We start from the raw sequence: 19,449 nt of genomic DNA, 5'->3' as shown, positions 1-19,449 counted from the left end.
GGAAGAGACTCTAAAGAAGAGTGGATATATGTATTGGTATAACTGATTCACTTTGCTGTACAACAGAAACTAACACAACATTGTAAATTAGCTATACTCCAATAAAAATTAATTTAAAAAATATACTAGATCCTGTTTGGGAGATAGGGCATCAGCATTGTTAATTAAGTGGCCATAATATAATTCTGTGCCAAGCATATCAGCCGAGCTCATAATTTTATCCTCTGCTACGTCATTATGACGCCTCTAGTTGGGCCAAGTGTGTACAGTTTGGGCCTGGATTTCAGACCCATAAGATTCCTTTGATATTGAAGTGCTATCAGTGGCGGAAGCAGCTATTCCTAGGTTTGATTCAAGACAAGGCAGTTCATCTCGCAGTTAATGGAGAATGTGCACTGGGGATTAAAACAAAGAACAATTAGCACATATATTAGTTTGGATCATGTTTATACTTTGTTGTCATCATTTGTTTAAAATAAGATATCCTACATTTATTTGACCCACAGAGCTTGGCAGAGTGTGATAAGGTATTTAAAATTCTCCAATTATGTTGAAATTTTGATCTCTTACAGTTCACAGCAGGAAGCTACTTTCCAGTCAGGGTTTTGCAAAATGATCCTTAGAATCATCATGGATCTTAAATGATCCATCTTTGCTACTGAATCATAACCTTCAATGAATGGAAGGTCTTCATTTTATGTCTTAGTTCCTGATTCTTCCAGAAATTATATATGCTTTGAGAATGTATGAGGTCCCATCTAGAGCTAAATTAACATGCATTTTTTTAACTTAAATAAAAAATCTTTAAAGGTAGTAGGTGCCTGCTAAATCAAATAAAATGTTTAAAAAAGATTTTAAAGTGAATAAAAGGAAGAGTCTTTCCTCATTCTAATTTCATTACATAGAAATTATTACCACTAGCATTAGCAATCTCTTTATGTGCTCATATTAACACATGTACACATACACAGAAATAGGGTGTTTATTTTAAACAAATGAGATATCTCACATATCATTCCGAATTTTGCCCTTTTCACTTCACAATATTCATAGGATCTTTCCAAGTCAGCACATAAAGATGTACATATTCTTTATAATGTTTAACTAGAATTTTATCGGTATTATCGGGTTTTTCCCCCATTTTATCAGTTTCCTATGATTTATTTAACCATCCGGTATCTTGGTGGAAATTTAAATTATCTCTAATTTTTCTCTATTACAATCAATGTTATGGTAATCCTCTCTGTATCTTTTTACATATTTGTAGGATTTTATTTCTATAAGAGAGTAGCGGATTGTTAGCTCATAAATTCGACGTTTTGGAAATATTAGCAATGTTTTCTCTCTCTCCCTCCTGCTTCTGCCATATTCAAGCAGCTAGGGCCTTCGGTGTTCATTGTCACTGAGGAGGGATGTTCCAATTCTGAAATCAGAGGGGGGACAAAAGTCTTCAAAGGCTTTGGTTTCCAAAAGCCCAAATCCTTAGGGGAATGAAGAAAACTGTCAAAGATAGAATGTGTGGGAGACACATCATAAAAGACCGCAGAACTTCTGTTTTAGGTTAGAGAAAATTTCTCTGGCCTGGTGGAGGTGAGAGATGGAGGGGAAGTGAGGACAACAGAGGCATTTGTAGGTCCCAGCGGCAGGCCGGGCCCTAAGTTTCCCAGGTTATAATCTCAGAGAGGAAGCCAGCCTCAGGGGATAGTGGCAGCAGGGGCCCAGAGAAAAAATGCTGTGCGTGGCACCGAAGCAAATGATTCCATGGCTCCAGCTGAGGAGGGAAGGAGCAGAGAAAGTTGCCGGACATCTAGGGACCTTGCCACCGGGAACAAGGGACATCTCCTCAGTGACCTTCTGGGATAACAGCTGAGGACCGGGTGAGCCAATGACTTCCTTGGAGGATGCCGGTGTGGAAATGATGACTTCTTTGGAGGATGCAGTGTGGAAACGATGACTTCCTTGGAGGATGCAGTGTGGAAACGATGACTTCCTTGGAGGATGCCGGTGTGGAAACGATGACTTCCTTGGAGGATGCCGGTGTGGAAACGATGACTTCCTTGGAGGATGCGGTGTGGAAACGATGACTTCCTTGGAGGATGCGGTGTGGAAATGATGACTTCCTTGGAGGATGCCGGTGTGGAAATGATGACTTCCTTGGAGGATGCGGTGTGGAAATGATGACTTCAAGGATTGTGTCCCTCTCTGCCTCCTTCCCCACATCTTGACATGACGTCAAGACTTAGAAATGCTCGAGGGGAAAGAGGAGAAACCTGACTTGGTTGGCATTGAGTTTCTGTGATTCAGCCAAATATTTGAGTTTGGTTACTGAGCCTCTTATATATTCTATAGATTTGTGCATTGAAAATGTTTTATAGCCACTACAATTTTTTCCTTTTCCTCCCCACCCCTCTTCAAAAAGTTGATTCTAATTCATACTCCCACCAATAATATTTAAGTGCCTGTTTCTTGCATCCTTGTCAACACTAGACGCCATGGCTCTTTTGAATTTTTTGTTAATTTACTGGGAGAAAAATGCAACCTTATTGTTTTAATTTGTGTTCTCCTGGCCATTGGTTAGCATTTTTTATGTTTATTCATTATATTTCTTCTTATGCGAAGTGCCAGTGTCGTTTATTTTATTCTTTTGTATTGTTCAATGCTGTATTTTATCTTCTACTTAAAGACTAACTACTGGCTAGTGACACTGAAGCAATGTTTAGTCTTTAGACATTACCCCTCAACCCAGAGAGAATATATCATATTCTCCAAAGATAATTATTGTTCCACTATAGAATCAGTCTTTTTAGCAATTCCCATCTCATTAGTCTTGATTGTTTTAATGTCTCAATGAAAGACATTATGATTTTCATACAGAAAAAAATTTGGGTGAGGAGGGGGTGGAAGGGACATAGAGAAATGATTTCAGTTATTTTCAAATTTTCTGTGTCACTAATAAAACATAAGTTTGCAAAAATACATCCTTGACTTCTTAAGTAAGAAGAGCAAGATGATAAAGGACTATGGCGATTTGCTAAATTAGCTTTCCTTAAGTTCCTTTCCAGTGGATTTAAATTCGGTTTCAAAACTCGTTTACTTATGTTATGTTCTTTATTTTTTAAATTAATTTTTATTGGAGTCTAGTTGATTTACAATGTTGTGTTAGTTTCAGGAGTACAGCAACGTGAATCGGTTATACATACACATATATCCACTCTTTTGTAGATTCTTTTCTGTTATGTTCTTTAAATTCTTCTCCAAGGTTGTCCTTTCTCACCGTGTTCTGACAAATCGCAGCTTGATATTTTGGTTATTCTTTTAAAGTTCAATATGCATCATTGGCCAAATCATGGTTCTGTCAAATTGTGTTCTGCAATGGCGTAACACTCAGCAATGGTTTATTTCAAGGTAGGGAAACGGATGTTTAGATGATGCCGACCAGTGGCACAGAAGCACCCGCAGGTCGGCTGCCTTATTCTCCCTTCTGCTTCTGTCCAGTACTTAACCTACTCTCTATTTCTTAGCTCTCTTTCTGTTTAATCGGCTCTGAGAATTAGACAGTCTGAAGAGCTGCTAGCTGTTAAATAGAGGCCAGGTTGTTCGTCTTTACCATCTGAAAGCGGCTTTGATGGTCTCTGTAAAATGAACTCGCGGACACCCACCTCACCGTTGGCATCCCCGGAGCAGTCTCAGCAGAGATCAAAGCCTGCCCGTTGCGTGGAGGCCATCCCCTGAGGACAGTGTCAAGGCTTCCCGGCAGGCTCTCTCTGCTGGCTTCACAGTGCCACCACCTGTGCTGGAGAACACCACTACCTGTCCGGGCTCCACGACGGATTAAAGAGGGCTTTCAGTGTTCAAACCCATTCTCTGGCAGCTGGAATTCCAAGTGTACTTAGAAACTATAACCGACTCTATTAATTTTAAAATGCAGCAAGAATACCACTGCTTTTCTTTCTCCAACACTGTCCCTTTGTCTCTTCTGGGCTGAAGCTGTTCCTTGGGCCATCATTTGCCACAGCTGAAATGATTTAAAATCTTATGCAGTGGGGCACCGGGAGGCATGGCCAGGAACAAAGCGCTCCCTGGTTATCAGAATTCATGGCAGCCAAACTCTCCTCCTGAGATGGTCAGCAGGAGGCTTGAGGACACACACTGTATATTTATTGTCCTAAAACCACATTTCTTCTTCTTGCTTGCAAGATCCCACATTCTTACCTAACCTGGTAAATAAATGCCTGGCATTTGGCATGAACAAAAAGCCGTTTTATTGACCTGGCCGTCCCTGCATGGGTCCCAAGCACTTTATAAAAGTGCTTTTCATATTTTTGAAAATATCCAATGTAAAGTAAGGATTATTAGACATTGTCCTTATCATTCTTAGCTCAGACGGCAGGGAGCCTGGAAGGTTCCAACAAGGCAGATATTCCACTTGGGAACTTGGTTTGTCATTTTCTAGTGGGAATAAAAGACTCTTTTGGGGCCATCAGACAACAGCATCCTCCTTCCCGGCTACCTGAGAAAACTTGTTTCCTTCACGTTAAGTCCAAGTGCTTTTCTGCAGGCTTGAAAGCCAAGAAACGTGACTCAAAAACTAATAGTGTGTGGGCTTCCCTGGTGGCGCAGTGGTTGAGAGTCTGCCTGCCAATGCAGGGAACACGGGTTCGAGTCCTGGTCTGGGAAGATCCCACATGCCGCGGAGCGACTAGGCCCGTGAGCCACAATTACTGAGCCTGCGCGCCTGGAGCCTGTGCTCTGCAACAAGACAGGCCGCGACAGTGAGAGGCCCGCGCGCTGCAATGAAGAGTGGCCCCCACTTGCTGCAACTAGAGAAAGCCCTCGCACAGGAATGAAGACTCAACACAGCCATAAATAAATAAATAAAATCAAAAAAAAGAAAAGAAAAAAAAAACTAATAGTGTGGGCCCCTACAGGTTGGGCAAGTAAATCTTCAGACATAACAAACTCTGTCTTAGACTTTCATTTTTTATCAGTCTGGGGACAGGAGCTAGATAAGCAGGGGGAAATCCAAAGATAAAGGAACTCTCCCAAGTTGAGGCTGTGGAAGGGGTATATTCCAGAGTGATGACTCAGAGTATTGTGGATTTGTGAAGTAAGACCGCTCCATCACGTGGCTATTGTGATATTCGTGTGGAAAAACAAAAACAGAGCACACTGCGTCTACCATGGCATATTTAACATCAACAAATAAGGGCTTCAAAGTGCAGTGGAATTGTCTGAGGCAATACACCCTGCAGGTGTGTAGTTAGCAGCAGGCAAACTGGGTTACTGGAAATGAATGTAGGAAAACACAGAGCTGGCTTTTTGGCTCTGCACACATTTGCTAGTGCTGAATTCAGGAACAGAAGCGGAGAAGCAGGCTGCCTGCTGAAACTGGTGGGCAGGATTCCTTGTTAGGACCGTAGGGAGGCTGGAGCAGGTCAGGATGGATATGAGTAGGAAGGTGCCTCAGCTAGTTGGACCAGCCTGTGATTTGCTGTTTGTATTGTCCGCTGATTCCTGGTTCTTCTATTCACCGGACGGGCTTAACTTTTCCAAGCCTTTTCACTTGTATTATCTTACCTGATGCCCATAATCCTGGGAGATTATGTTATCCTAAAGAGGAACAGTGCTGTTCTCAGCTAAATGTAGTGAAACCGAGACTCAGAAAAGTAAAAGGATTTGCTGATTTGCACTGAGACTGGGTGGGCAGAGCTGAGCCTGGATTTCAGGCCTGAAGCCAAGTCCAAAATTCCTTCTATGACCGGTCTCTCCTACGCATGCAGGCGAGCTCTACCAGTCCACTGACTTTCAAGCTTCATTTGACTTCATTTACCTGAGAAGCAAAATAAAGCAACTCCCTCCCTTAAAAAAACCCAAACTTAAAAAAAAAATTTATTACTATGCAAGTATATGTTGTTATGGTAAAAAAAATAAAGTTAGAAAATATAAGAAAACAAAGAAAATAAATATCATCCATAATCCTGCCACATAACTGTTCATATTTTAGGGAGCATCTTCCTGCTTTGATTGTGCAATGTACACATTTAGGCAGGTTTTACTTGAAACCTGCCTACTTAAAAAACGTTTTTGTTTTACAAAAATGAGATTGTTTGGTATAGAATGGGACTATTTTTTTATTTTTATTTTTTGCGGTACGCGGGCCTCTCACTGTTGTGGCCTCTCCTGTTGCGGAGCACAGGCTATGGATGCGCAGGCTCAGCGGCCATGGCTCACGGGCCCAGCCGCTCCGTGGCATGTGGGATCTTCCCAGACCGGGGCACGAACCCGTGTCCCCTGCATCGGCAGGCGGACTCCCAACCACTGCGCCACCAGGGAAGCCAGTCAAAGTCAATATTATAGACACTTTTACAATATATGCAGTTCCATGGCACCTACTTTTTCATTCTATAGGCATACAGATACATTTTGTTTTACCCTTGTGTGTTTTCAAGTTTGCTATACCATAAACAATGCTGCAGTGACTATGCTAGTTATTAAATTTTTGCCCACATCCTTATTATTTCCTTAGGATTAATTTCTAGAATTGGAACTGCTAGGTCAAAGAGCATGTATACTTTTATAGTTCCCACCAGGAAGCAATGTATGAGAAGGCGTATTTCTCCACCCTTCAGTAGCACTGGGTTTTAAAATTAAAAATAGGGCTCCAGATACTTTATATAGTTGCCGACAAGTAGGTCCCCAGAACATTAGGAAGGAAACTCCTCTCCTCCTTGCAAACGTATACCATTTATAAGCAAAATAAGCCCAACGCATTCTCCATTCTCCTAACCCCAGAAGATCAGCTACTGTAACAAAACAAGATCCATAAGAGGGAATATTAAGGAAGACTGTACTCAAGCCACAGTTCAAAGGCTCTAAGAAAACACAACCAAGGCAAAGTCTAATCCATCAGTGGCCCGTGGCCATCTACATTCTTCATTTTTTACAAGTTAAGTAGGGTTAAGCCAGGTCAGCACTTGGATAAAAGTTCTCGAAAGAAATCCTAAGTACCACATAAAGTGTTGTTCATGATTATGTAAATGTCAATCCTGTGCAAACAAGCTGGTAGAACTTTCCAAGATGCCTATTTCATAGTGGAAAATATCTTCTGGAATATTGCTGATGAAGAGAGAGTAGGAACTAATTGGGCATGAGCTCTGTTCGGTTTGTTAGATTTCTTGGAAAGCTTGTGAAGCAATTGGTACGGCTCCACCGGATGGTTCGGGTGGTGGATTAACTACCAGAGTTCCTGATCCAAAGAGAAGACCACCCATTTTTACTGTAACAAGATGGTTCGAGAAAGTTCCAGATAATTGCAGCCTGGGACGAGCACATCGCACTTTTAGGCTGTCAACACAAGCAAAAGGAAGAGCTGATGCAATTATCTAAGTACTTAAAGGAAAAAAAAAGTAGAGAAAGAGACATTTTAACACAGGTTTGAAATCTTTAGTGGGCTCTCTGTTCATAAACTCCATCATTTAATACCCATAGTTCTTTTTCCTGAATCCCTCAGGTTTATATAGAAAAATGCAAAGTGAAAGGGGAATGGGAGAAAACTGCAAGGAAGCAAATTTTGCTTCTAAAGGGTCAATTATGATGGAGTAAAATAGGAGGGCTGTTTCGAGATCTGAGGTAGGAGTGTGAATCTTTTGTGTTTTAATTGCACTGGTGTATTTTTACAGCACTGTTATATTATGCAAATCCAATTTGCAATTCCAGTGTTGTTGATAAGAATGGTGGTTCTCCAAAGCATTATGAATTAAACCTAAAGTAAATTTTTAAAAAATCCACTTCAAGGATTGGGTTATACTGTAAGTTAAGAAGATTTTCTAATAGCTTCCATTCTTCAGTAGGAAAGTTTCAGGGGCTCTTAATAAAAGTAGATGAATTATAGCGCTTGTTGATAACGGATGGGTTCAAAAAATACTTGAAAACAAAATGCAGCAAATGAGTGGAGAGCCAGTATATATAGAAAGAGAGTTGCTGTTTTTTAACTTTTAAAGACCAATATTATTCATTTAATGATTCTATTGACTTTATACTGACTAAAACTTCTGGGATGAATTAATAGTCAAAGCAAATAAAATCAATGTATACTATATATGGTATTTTTAAATATGGGAGAATATTTTATAGTACTTAATTTAGACCATGGTGTATAATATTGTTTAATAAGTTTCCACTGAATTAATTAATAAGTGAATGAATGGCAGGTACGAAAGAACTCCTGACTTTATTAACATGGATTAAAGGTGAAATATTCACAATGCATACTTAACCTCCAATAGACAAAAGAAATGTTTTAAAGGAGGGACCTTTTGGAAGAAATGCCATGAATGCATTTATTTTTTCATCCAGCATTTCTTGAACATCTACTATGTGTCACATACTATTAGATACACGTGCCAACTAAAACATTGTCGCTTGCCATCTGCCTCTACAAGGATGAGGTCAATAGCCACTGCAGTTGCTGACCTTCAACACACCCTGAAAGGAGTTCAGGGTGGAGATCAGGAATGAAGCACTCAGTGCTCTGGGAAAAACTGGCAGAAGAGGCCTTCAGATAGAAAATATTTTATGAACCCAATTCTTGCATCTTGTCATTTCTAGAAAAGCACCAAAATCATTAATGGTGACATCTGCTCCTTGTGACTAGCGGCAAGCCTCTGCCAAAATGTGTGCTTGATGCATGTCCCTCCTTCACTAAAATCATATGTAATACTGACCTTCCTTCCTACCTCTTTGGAACCAGTACCTCGGAGCTATCTGAGATGCTGTCTCCAGGGCTACAGCCCTCATTTTGCCCCAAATAAAAGTTAACTCACAGCTCTCACATTGTGCATTTTTATTTAGTCGACACAAGAAACAGGAAGTTGAATGGCTGGATTTCTCTGTCCTCGGGGAGTTTGCTTATCGTCCTTGAGAAAGTTTGTAACTTTGACAAGTATCTTCCCCGACGGAGAACTGCTCTATCCTCGGAGTGATTTCACATTTTCTAGTTTAATCTTTTTGCTGTTGTAGTAAATAAGTCCCAGAAAATTAGGGAATCTGGTTTTAAAGGTTGAAAGACTGAAATAATGAAATAACCACCTTTAATGCGTTAATGGCGTTCTTATTCTCAAATTCCTTGTGCAATGGCTTTAGGAATGGATATTAGAGAAGTGGATGGTCAACCAGCTTTGGATAGCTTCTCAGACACAAGTTTTGAGGTGCACCGTCTAACCTCAAGCTCGTGTTATTTGGATCCCATCTAAAATAACCCGGCAACAGTCATCAAACAATCTGGCAGTGTCTCTTAGAGATGCTAATCCTTGTTTCCCAGCAAAATTCCAAAATGACTCTGCTGGCTTTCTCAACTCCTCTTAGGAGGATTAAGCAGGAAAAAGTCTTATTTTCTTTACTTCCTGTCCTCAACAGCTGGCGGGAGTTGAGTGGGCTTTTAAGGCACGTTAGAAATACTGTCTATGACTTATACAGAATTTCAAAGTCTGCAACATTGCTAGACTAGAAAGCCATTAAATAAATGGGGTGTATTTTGTGACACCATGATTTATCTTGTTGGGAGTCACATTTGTATTCCCTAGGAGGAAAAAACATGCTGTGGAGAAATAAACTTTTCACAATCAGGGAAAAACTATTAGCCTAATGTAAATCGCCCTCTCGGCAGCTCTCCACTTCGCCATGGATAAGGTGTGCTGGAATAAGTCATTTGACACCAGCAAGCAGGCCTGGCCTTGTCCAGGTCACCTTCACCATATATTCAGGGGTGGGTGGCTCTACAGACGGTGATTTCAGAGCCAGTGCCCCTCTGGAGGGTCCCACTGATGCTATTACACTTTGGGTGTCTTGCTGGAATGGTAGATTAGACATGTGAAACTTTGGCCTGTTTTCTTTTTGAAAAATATATTTTTTTTAATGCTGAAAATATCAAATTTATTTTCACAAGCAAAATCCTAGGGGAAATGAGGAAATGGGCCATAAATTCCTTTTTTAAGTATCCACTAGTGCCTCTGTTCTGTTTATTTTAGGTTTTAGCTTGCAGTAGGCCCTCCCGCCTCTTGCTGCCCCCCAGCTAAGTTGTTGCTGTACACTCTGCAAAGCAGACATGCCAATTCCTCAGGAATAAGGTTGAGCATTCAACCATCCAGGCCCAAAAGACAACAAATCTAAGATAACAGGAAGAGGCTAGTCAGACAGTGAAATAAGTCAGGTTCATTTCAGTTGACAGAGAGAGAAATTTTATGCATTAAAGAGAATCTAAATAGCTTTATTAGACCACTAATGTTTAAAAACCTCCTTTTACTTCTGTAATGACCTTTTCTCCTTGTTCTCTCTGATACTCTACAGTTCGATTTATTTCTCTGCAATACACAATTAACTTTTGATCATAAGCCTTTATTTTCCAAGACATGTTGTTTCAGCTTGGTTGTCATTTTTACTCTATATCTTTTCTTTTCACCTTAAAGAACTTTAATTTTATTTTGGGGGGTCATTCCTCTAACTTCAAATAGACTTAATTCCCTTTCTTGAAAAATATAATTGATGCTTTTCTTCTGTATTTTTTTCTCCCCTATTCTCTCTACTTAAAAACATTATCAGCTGCCTTAAGAAGACTGCTTTAAGGGTTGATACTGGAACTCTGAGGAAGGCATTACATTTTAGAATGACAGCACATTTTTCATTTAAGTCACTATGGAAAAAGTGGAGTCCATTTTACATAGAAATTTCATACTGTTGACACTGAAGTACCTTATGACTATCTCAGAATACTCTTTATAGGTGTTTGGCCCAGAGCTGTTAGTACAGTTAATTTGGTAACAATCCCCCCTCTAAACGTTCCCAAATGTTCTTTGCCCACTGGTCCACCTGCTGCCCTCACACTACTCATTGAGAGCAAGGATGGACCCTTTGCCTCCTTTGAACAGAGGCCTGCATTTTTATCTGTAGGATAAAACGTAGCACACGCTCAGGGTATTGACAGCTATTCTTGGCTATTAGATCACACTGGAGTTTCTGCCTCAGTTCATCAGAAAGAGTTGTTGTTATGGTAGATATTTGTTGGCTGACTGTTTTTACATCATTCTTTTCATCCTTTTCCATAACAGCATCCAATATCTATGTGATTCTGAGAAAAATGATTATACCTCTGGGTCGAAGGCAGAGCACATGACTTAGGCCAATCTAATCGGTGTATTTTATTCATAGGTTATAATAATTAGTTAAGGTTTGGGCATATATCTTAAGCCTTCTAATTTAAGCCATGCAAACAGATTAAATGTCCTTCGTTTTCCTAAAAATGTTGGGACATTGATGCTGTTGTTGAAGAAATTAACAAGGGAGTGTGTTACTCTCCGTGCAGTTGCAGCTATTTTGGGACCATGAGGTAAGCCAGTCTTAAGATGAATCCTATGCAGAAAAACGGAAAGAAAGAGATCTTGAATACATAATTGAGTAGCTCAATCAAGGTTTGCCTGTAGCTTACCCTCCCTCTGGTATTTTTAATTACATGAGTCTGTAAATCCTCCCTTGTAGTTTAAACACATTGAGACTAGTTTTCTCTACTTTTTACTGAAAGTATTCTCACTAGAAAAGATGTATAATGACCAAGATCCCCAATAACATTCTTAACGCAGTGTAAAAGTGTTCCACTCCCTTAAACAGATAAGCAAAATTGCCATGATCCCATGGAATTAGACAAAATTGATAAAGATGACTGGGCTTTCCCTCTGGAAGGGACCATAACTACAGGAAAACCCATAAACCATATTCATTTGCATTTTAGGCTACTCCATTCCAGACTCTAAGCAACAAGGGAGTAGAGAACATGCCTACTTATTTTGCTTTAAGTTGTACTGAACATCTTATTATTTCTAAAAAACATTTAATGGTGTTGGTGACATTTCATTTAACATTTAATCTCTTTTGCTAACTATAATAAAGTAACTGGTACTTGACATAATACAATCTTCTAGGAAAATAAAATAAGGGAAAGAAGTTATGTAGTTTAGGAAACTCTTAGAATGAATGACAGGGTCAGAAAGTTCAGTAGCATTCAATAAATGTTTTCTGAGGCCAGCTAAGCGCCAGATACCAAGATCGGTGCCAGAGACACAAAAAGAATAATTGTGGTTTCTGTTCTCATCGTGCTCACATTTTAGGCCCGAGAAAGCCAGTGAGTTTTGTTGTGTCACGCGTTAGCTTTGAGAAATCCGTCATGGTTACCTGCAGACTGGTGCTGAGAAGAAGGCTCAGCTTGTGTTTTGAGTCACTCAGAAAGGGCTACCGGGGCAAGATTCGCATGAAGTGTGTATGACTTCTGTAACCCATTAATAATATTTGCTATGGGCACAAGAATGGCCAGTGATGGAATAAGCTTCTATATTTGCTATCGCCTGGCTAAGGGCACAGAATTTAGGTGTCAGTTCCAATCCCATATGCTTTCGACTTAGTCATTCCAATAATATATGTTCAAATCTCATGTGATAATGGTACAATGCTCAAAAACATAGTATGTTTGCACCCAAGACCTAAAGATGTCAAGAAGGGTTTTGAAGAAAATCTTGAAACCAACTGCAAGAATATAAGAAAATTCTCCTGCAAACAAAACAAAACAACCCTAGATGTAGTCTTTCTCTTTGCTTAGTTTTATAGTGAAACTATTGGAATTAATGAGTAGGATACTTGTGTTGTCTAATGACCTCTGACCATGCTGAGCCTGGGTAGATATGATACATGTGAACCAAGCGAACACAAATTTTGGTGGCCCTGATAATTTTGTCCACTGCAGCTTTTGCAAGGCAGTTGGCTGAAGCCAAATTTCCTGAAGAAGATCACATTTTCTCTAGTGGGACGTGGCCCAAGAAAGCAGTTCAAAATGGTTAGCGTGGATCTAGAAAAGAAAGGGTATTTTGGTATTCTCATGTCTCTAATTTAATTCCAAAATGTAAGTGTCCTACCCCCAGCACAGTTAAATGCTTTTTGTAGTATGTGGAAGGAGAGTAGGAGGGAATTCAACCTGCCAGTGCCACACAGATTTATACCTCATAATAGCTACCAATGCACCACAGTAAAATTTTATGTTTCAGCTAAATTACTAATGACTTTCAGGCCCGTGCCAGAAATTTTAGGGTAGGCTTATAAAGGGAGAGGAGAGAATGTACAGTCAAGCCTTCTTAGGAGTGGTGTGTGTGCCCGTGTGTGCAGACGTGTGGGTTTCTCATTTGGGATTATGGGACATGTGCTCATCATTTTTTGCCATCTTGATGAAATGTAATTAGCTTCTGGCAAAGCCACCCTTCCCTCTCTCGGGCTCTGGGGCTCTATTACATTTTCACATGGGTTATGCACAGGAGGTTAGAGCAGGGGGTTATTTTGTGGCCTTGTGCCTTTACTCCAGGGGTGGTCACTTTTTTTAATTTGTTTTTTTTGATGTTTTGGGCTTCACAGTGATTTACAGATTAAGGCTCTGGCCTGTGCCGGGGCCGGCAGGGCTGCTGTTCGCGGACACATCTTGCTGCTGGGAAGCAGTGGCTCTTTGCTTACCCTTTCATTATAGTTCTTAGCCCGCATTTCCTTTTGGCACAGAGCACTTGGTTATTTGGACTATGTGCTGGATTTCCCTCCCCCCTGTACCCACTGCTGACTTGTGAAAATGACCACAGAAGGGGGAAGCAGGTGATGGGAGGGAGTTGCTAGACTGTACCCACCTGGAGCCCTTGAAATTTCTCCTTAAGCAGGAGGGTTTCTCTAGAAGAAGCCTCAGAGTGGCAGGTTTGCTTTGCTCATGTTCATCTAGTCCACCCGCCCCCCGCAACCCCTGATTCTGTCTTCATTGTTTCTTTCTTTTCTTTTTTCCTTTCCTTTCCTTCCTTTCCTTTCCTTCCCTTTCGTTCCTTTCCTCCCCTTCCCTTCCCTTTCCTTCCTTTCCTTTCCTTCCCTTTCCTACCTTTCCTCCCCTTCCCTTCCCTTTCCTTCCTTTCTTTTCCTTCCTTTCCTTTCCTTTCCTTTCCTTCCTTTCTTTCCTTTCCTTCTCTTTCCTTCCTTTCCTTTCCTTCCCTTCCCTTTCCTTCCTTTCCTTTCCTTTCCTTCCCTTGCCTTTCCTTCCTTTCCTCCCTTTCCTTCCCTTCCCTTTCCTTCCTTTCCTTTCCTTTCCTTTCCTTTTCTTTCCTTCCTTTCCTTTCCTTCCTTTCCTTTCCTTTCCTTCCCTTCCCTTTCCTTCCTTTCCTCCCTTTCCTTCCCTTCCCTTTCCTTCCTTTCCTTTCCTTTCCTCCCTTTCCTTCCCTTCCTTTCCTTCCTTTCTTTCCTTTCCTTCCCTTTCCTTCCTTTCCTTTCCTTTCCTTCCTTTCCTTCCCCTCCCTTCCCTTTCCTTCCTTTCCTTTCCTTTCCTTCCTTTCCTTTCCTTCCCTTCCCTTTCCTTCCTTTCCTTTCCTTTCCTTTTCTTTCCACCTCTTTTTTTCACTGTAGGGTCTTTAGGGAACACAAGTAGCTCACAGTGCTCTGGATAGGAAAGGGAGTCCTCCTTGGCTTGTTCTGCTGCTAAGGACACTGACCACTTCCCTCATGATCCCAGGGCTCTTTGACAATGTGCCTCTGTGGGTGAGCTTTACAAATGTGCAAAAGGCAAAAATGAAAATATAGCTAAAATGATCGATGCTAAGATTAAGAGCAAAAGCCATCAAGGCTTCTGTGTAATGATAAAAAGCCACAAACCAAGCATTCATAGAGATGGATTTATCCTTTGATTTTTTTCCTCTGGTTTTTACTCAAAACTGCTGACATATAATGCTATTTTGATTTTATTCTGTCCTATCTCTTTTACAATATACATTTTTTATATTAGCCTAGTAAGAATCCTTTTTTGGAGTCTTGCCAACTCTCCTCCTTTATGCTTTACATTTATTTGTTTGTTTTCATTTATTTCTATTGCATCTTTATACTTTGAAGATTAAGTCCCACCTTAATTTATTCCTGTGCAAAACGTTACCACAGTAAAGGACACATTTATAGTGTGTATGAGAGCCCAGTGATATGGATAAACTTCAGTAGGACTGATTTCTATGGAGTTTGCATTATTGGAGGTAGATTTGAAAGTTGTTAAAACCTGAGTAACGTATTAACGTATTTGAGTAATCATTGCTCTTTTGATGATTTGAGTTTTCTCCGAACAGGCATTTAAGAAGGGGCCTCGTATCCTTCTGTGCCCCCCATGTTTTACAAATGAGGAACCTGAGGCTTGGACAGGACAATGTACCTCTTAATCAGCTCGTTCTGGTGACCCTGTTTAGGGCCGGCCTTATGTAAGTGCAGTATTCTCTCCACTTCACCATGGTTGGCCATAATTAAGTCATACAGCTAGGTCACATAAATCATGAATGTCAAGAAGATATTTTCATTTAAAATATAATTTAATTTTGATAGCAGGCAAGAAGAAGATGGGGAATCAACTCCTCCCTAACACATTTTGGGCTCATGTTAAAGCATTTATTTGGAAACTTGGGTCCATCTCAAGTCTATGTTCTCCTTTCTTTAGTGTTCCCTTCCTAACTCCTTTTCTGTCTGTTCTGGGCCTGGAGGCACAAGAAGACTGTAGCATCTTCCATTAAGTCTGTTGAACAATCTCTGGGTTTACCCCACTGCGATGGAACTGGGGCCCTCTTTTGTCAGGGCTGATGTCTTAGTGGGGCTAACTGAGCTGTGGGTCTGCTCATGAAGTTTACTCAGCTGGTTTTGCTTTGGTAGGGGACCTGAGACCTTCCTCAAAACCGCCCCCTCAGCTGCTCTGGGTTTCTTTTGAAACATCCACGGGCTTGGCCCACAAGGTAGGACTGAGTGGTACCAGGGTGTTCAGAGGTCTTCCAAAGACTCCCAGAAAATACCAGTTTATGGAGCCGATGGCCAGGAGTGGTGTTTAATTCTGAGTTTTGTGCTTGCGAGGAGGCTATCACCTCTCTGAATATTAAATCCCCCCACAGGTACCTAGCATGACATACTTTTCACATCAGTTTTCTGTGAGGAAGAAGGAACAGTGGCGGGCCTGTGACTCTTGGAACCCCATCAGTGTGACTTGGCAGCACTGGAAATTGTGGGCTATGCTGAGGGCACCCAGCCCCATTTGGAATGAGGGTTCTTATTCCTTATTCGGGTGCAATGATGTCTACGGGACAGGAATTCATACAAATCTTCTATCTTTTCCTTTCTCCTCTAATTATATGAGCCTTTTTTTTCATGGAGGATTATTACCTGTGGCTCATTTTTACAGCTATTATTTTATTTCATCATTACCATTTCAAGATGGTACCACCATGGGGTTCACAGAGGCAAGATAGAAACTCAAGGCCCAGAGTCTACAATCAGAGACAACAATAAACACAGCTTCCGATTCCCAGTTCAGCTGTCCTTCTGTTATATTATGCTGGCCTCTGCGGAGTGGAACACAGGGAATGACCAGGTCTGAGATGTATCTATGCTCTGAGAACACAGTCTTAGGTAGAGCCATGGTGGAGCTTGCTGGTGATAGTTTGTGCAACGTGTAATGTACTCGTGTTAAGCTATTTCACCCCTTGTCAATTGCTTTCTTCATTAAAATAAAGTAAAATACACTAAAATAAAGGCAAACTATAATTTTTTAACCTTTAAAGATCAGCTAGTCTTCAGGTGATGTATTCATTTCCTACAGCCCCTGTAACAAATGACCACAAACTTAAAATGACAGAAATTGATTCTCTCACAGTTCTGGAGGCCAGAAATATGAATTGAGGTGTTGGCAGGGCCATAATCCTTCCAAAGGCTCTAGGGGAGAATCTTCCCTTGCCTCTCCCAGCTTCCAAAGGCACCTGGCATTCCTTGGTTTATGGCAGCATCACTCCAATCCCTATCTGTCATCATATGGCCTCTTCCTTGTGTGTCTGTGATTATTCCCCCTTCTCTTCTCCTATAGAGACTTGTCATTAGGGTGGGGTTTAAGGCCCACCCTAATCCAGCATGATTTCATCCTGGATCCTTAACTGCATGACACCTGCAGAGACTCCTTTCCCAAATAATGTCACATTTAGTGGTCTTGTGAGTTAGGACATGTACATATCATTTGGGGATTCTTCATTCAACCCATTACAGATGATTAAGGAAAATGCTCTGTATTTATATGGCGTGGAGGTGAAAAGTATTGAGTCAGTATAATTAGATGCAGAGAGTAGAATATGATGAGATTATGCAGTCCAGATTGCACTGATGTTTTACTGAGAAAATTCCTTTTAAGGAAAGCAATTCCTTCTACAGCATGAATGGATAGAATGAAAAGTGAAGGAAGTACAGCAAAGAGGCAGTGAGGACCAACCAACATGCTCAGGTGTGTATTGCCCTGGCAGATTTCTGTCTCCATATTCCTGAGTGGCAGGAAGGATCCTTCAGTCTTGGAGTTTCTTGGAGATCCTGTTCCAATAGAGAAATCACTTCAAGGAATTTTAGGTCTGAGGCCAATTGTACTTGTCCCAGAGTTTCAAGGGAAGACACTTTCTCCTTGTGGTTCCGGTTGATTGTCATAGGGGAACCATGAGGATGATGAAGACTCTTCCAGCTGAAAGCTGCCAGATAGTAAGACAGAATCTGCCCGTATAGATAATATACACTGATACGAACTTCAGCAAAACCAGAGAACAGAGTCAGGATTTTTAGGGACAGTCTTAACTACAGTGTTCCTATGGCTGGTTCCTCATCCCTTCACAGCCCACCTCCTCAATGACTCCTTCCCCAACAACCTTTCCGAAGGAAAAACCAGCCAATTTTCCTCTCTGCTCCTCAGCTGATTTCCTTTATGACACTTACCATGACTTGTAGCACAGTAAGTCCCCTACATATGAATGAGTTCCATTCTGAGAGCACGTTCGTAAGTCCAGTTTGTTCGTAAGTCCAACCAAGTTAGCCTAGGTACCCAACTAACACAATCAGCTATATAGTACTGTACTGTAATAGGTTTATACTTCTTTTCACACAAATAATACATAAAAAGCAAACACAAAAAGTAAAGAAAACATTTTTAATCTTACAGTACAGTACCTTGAAAAGTACAGCAGTACCAGCTACATCACCACTGCTTTTACACTTGCTTCCAGACATTCCGGGTTTGAAATAAAGATACTGTACCACTGTACTCTATATAGTACCGTACAGTAAAGTACACAAAAGCACAACCACTTGTAGAGGATGCACGCACATGACAATGTATGCCAGATGCGTGAACTAACGTGATTGGACAGGCAAACATGCACACTCGCATCTTTGAAAGTTCGCAACTTAAAGTTTCGTATGTCGGGAACTTACTGTAGTTTCTTTTCTTGTTTTGGATCTGTCCCCAGTGAGCTCCATGATGACAGAGATTGGTTCTGCCTTGTTCATCACTGAATCCTCCCAGGGCCTTTGTAAATGTCTGGCTAGTAAGACCTTATGAATAAATATTTGTGGAATAATGAGCAAGTGAGAAAATGAAGGAAGTAGTCTGCCTATTGGTGTGCTGAGACAGAGGCAGGAAAATACCCTGGGCTGAAATCAAGACAATGTTCGATGTAAAGGAAGTGGTGGGTTCAACGATCCAAGGAAGAGAATAGTGACAAAAATCTTTCATCAATTTCTCCCTTCTTACTACTACCGATATCCCTGCTACAATTTCCCATAAATAATAGTAGAATATTAAAATTAAAAGACTCTTGGAGAGTTTTAAATTTAAGAGAAATACCAGAAGCACAATAAATAAAACCAAAAGTAATTAATGGGTTATGAGTTAAAGCTACTGAAAATATTATATATATATTCACTGGAGTCAAATTCCCTGTCAGGAATGATAATAGGAGAAAGAACAGACTTTGATGTCCTGCCAAAAGCCACCAGTATGGTGATCCTAGTTACTGTAATGTGGGCACCTGGCCTACAGATTTCAGAATTCTGTGTGGTTTCCCTCAACCAAATTTCTGAAGGAGCCAGCAGAAAGGGGTAGGGGTGGGAAATGTGTTATCTATAAAAGTCAACCACAAAAATAATTTCCAAGTGCCACTAAAGGCCTCAATTTAGGCTGTAAAAGCCAAAACATTTAGAATAAACTATTGTAACTTCTCCCAAGTGTGGCAACACACATGGCCAACAGCATGCTGGATGGGGGAAATGCAGAATATGTCAACATGGGTGGGGAAGTGCAAGAGACAGTGGGGTGGGACAGGGAAGTGAACTTCATGGGTTTTAAGATTTGCTCTGCCCTTTTGAGAATTTCACTTCTGACTTAAAATTAATCTCACTCAATCATTTGACATTTATTGTGATATGCCCCTTGTATTTTTCAAAAGTATCTGTGGATGAAAGGATACATATACCACTGAGTAGAATATTTAGAAACTGTGATCAATGACGTCAAATCTAATTTCCTTTCTGGACGCAACTAAAACCATCTATTACTAACAGTTAAGTAGA

Source organism: Phocoena phocoena, chromosome 5 (assembly GCF_963924675.1).
Source record: "Phocoena phocoena chromosome 5, mPhoPho1.1, whole genome shotgun sequence".
Lineage (NCBI taxonomy): Eukaryota > Metazoa > Chordata > Mammalia > Artiodactyla > Phocoenidae > Phocoena > Phocoena phocoena.
Note: the sequence above shows the minus strand (reverse complement) of the source record.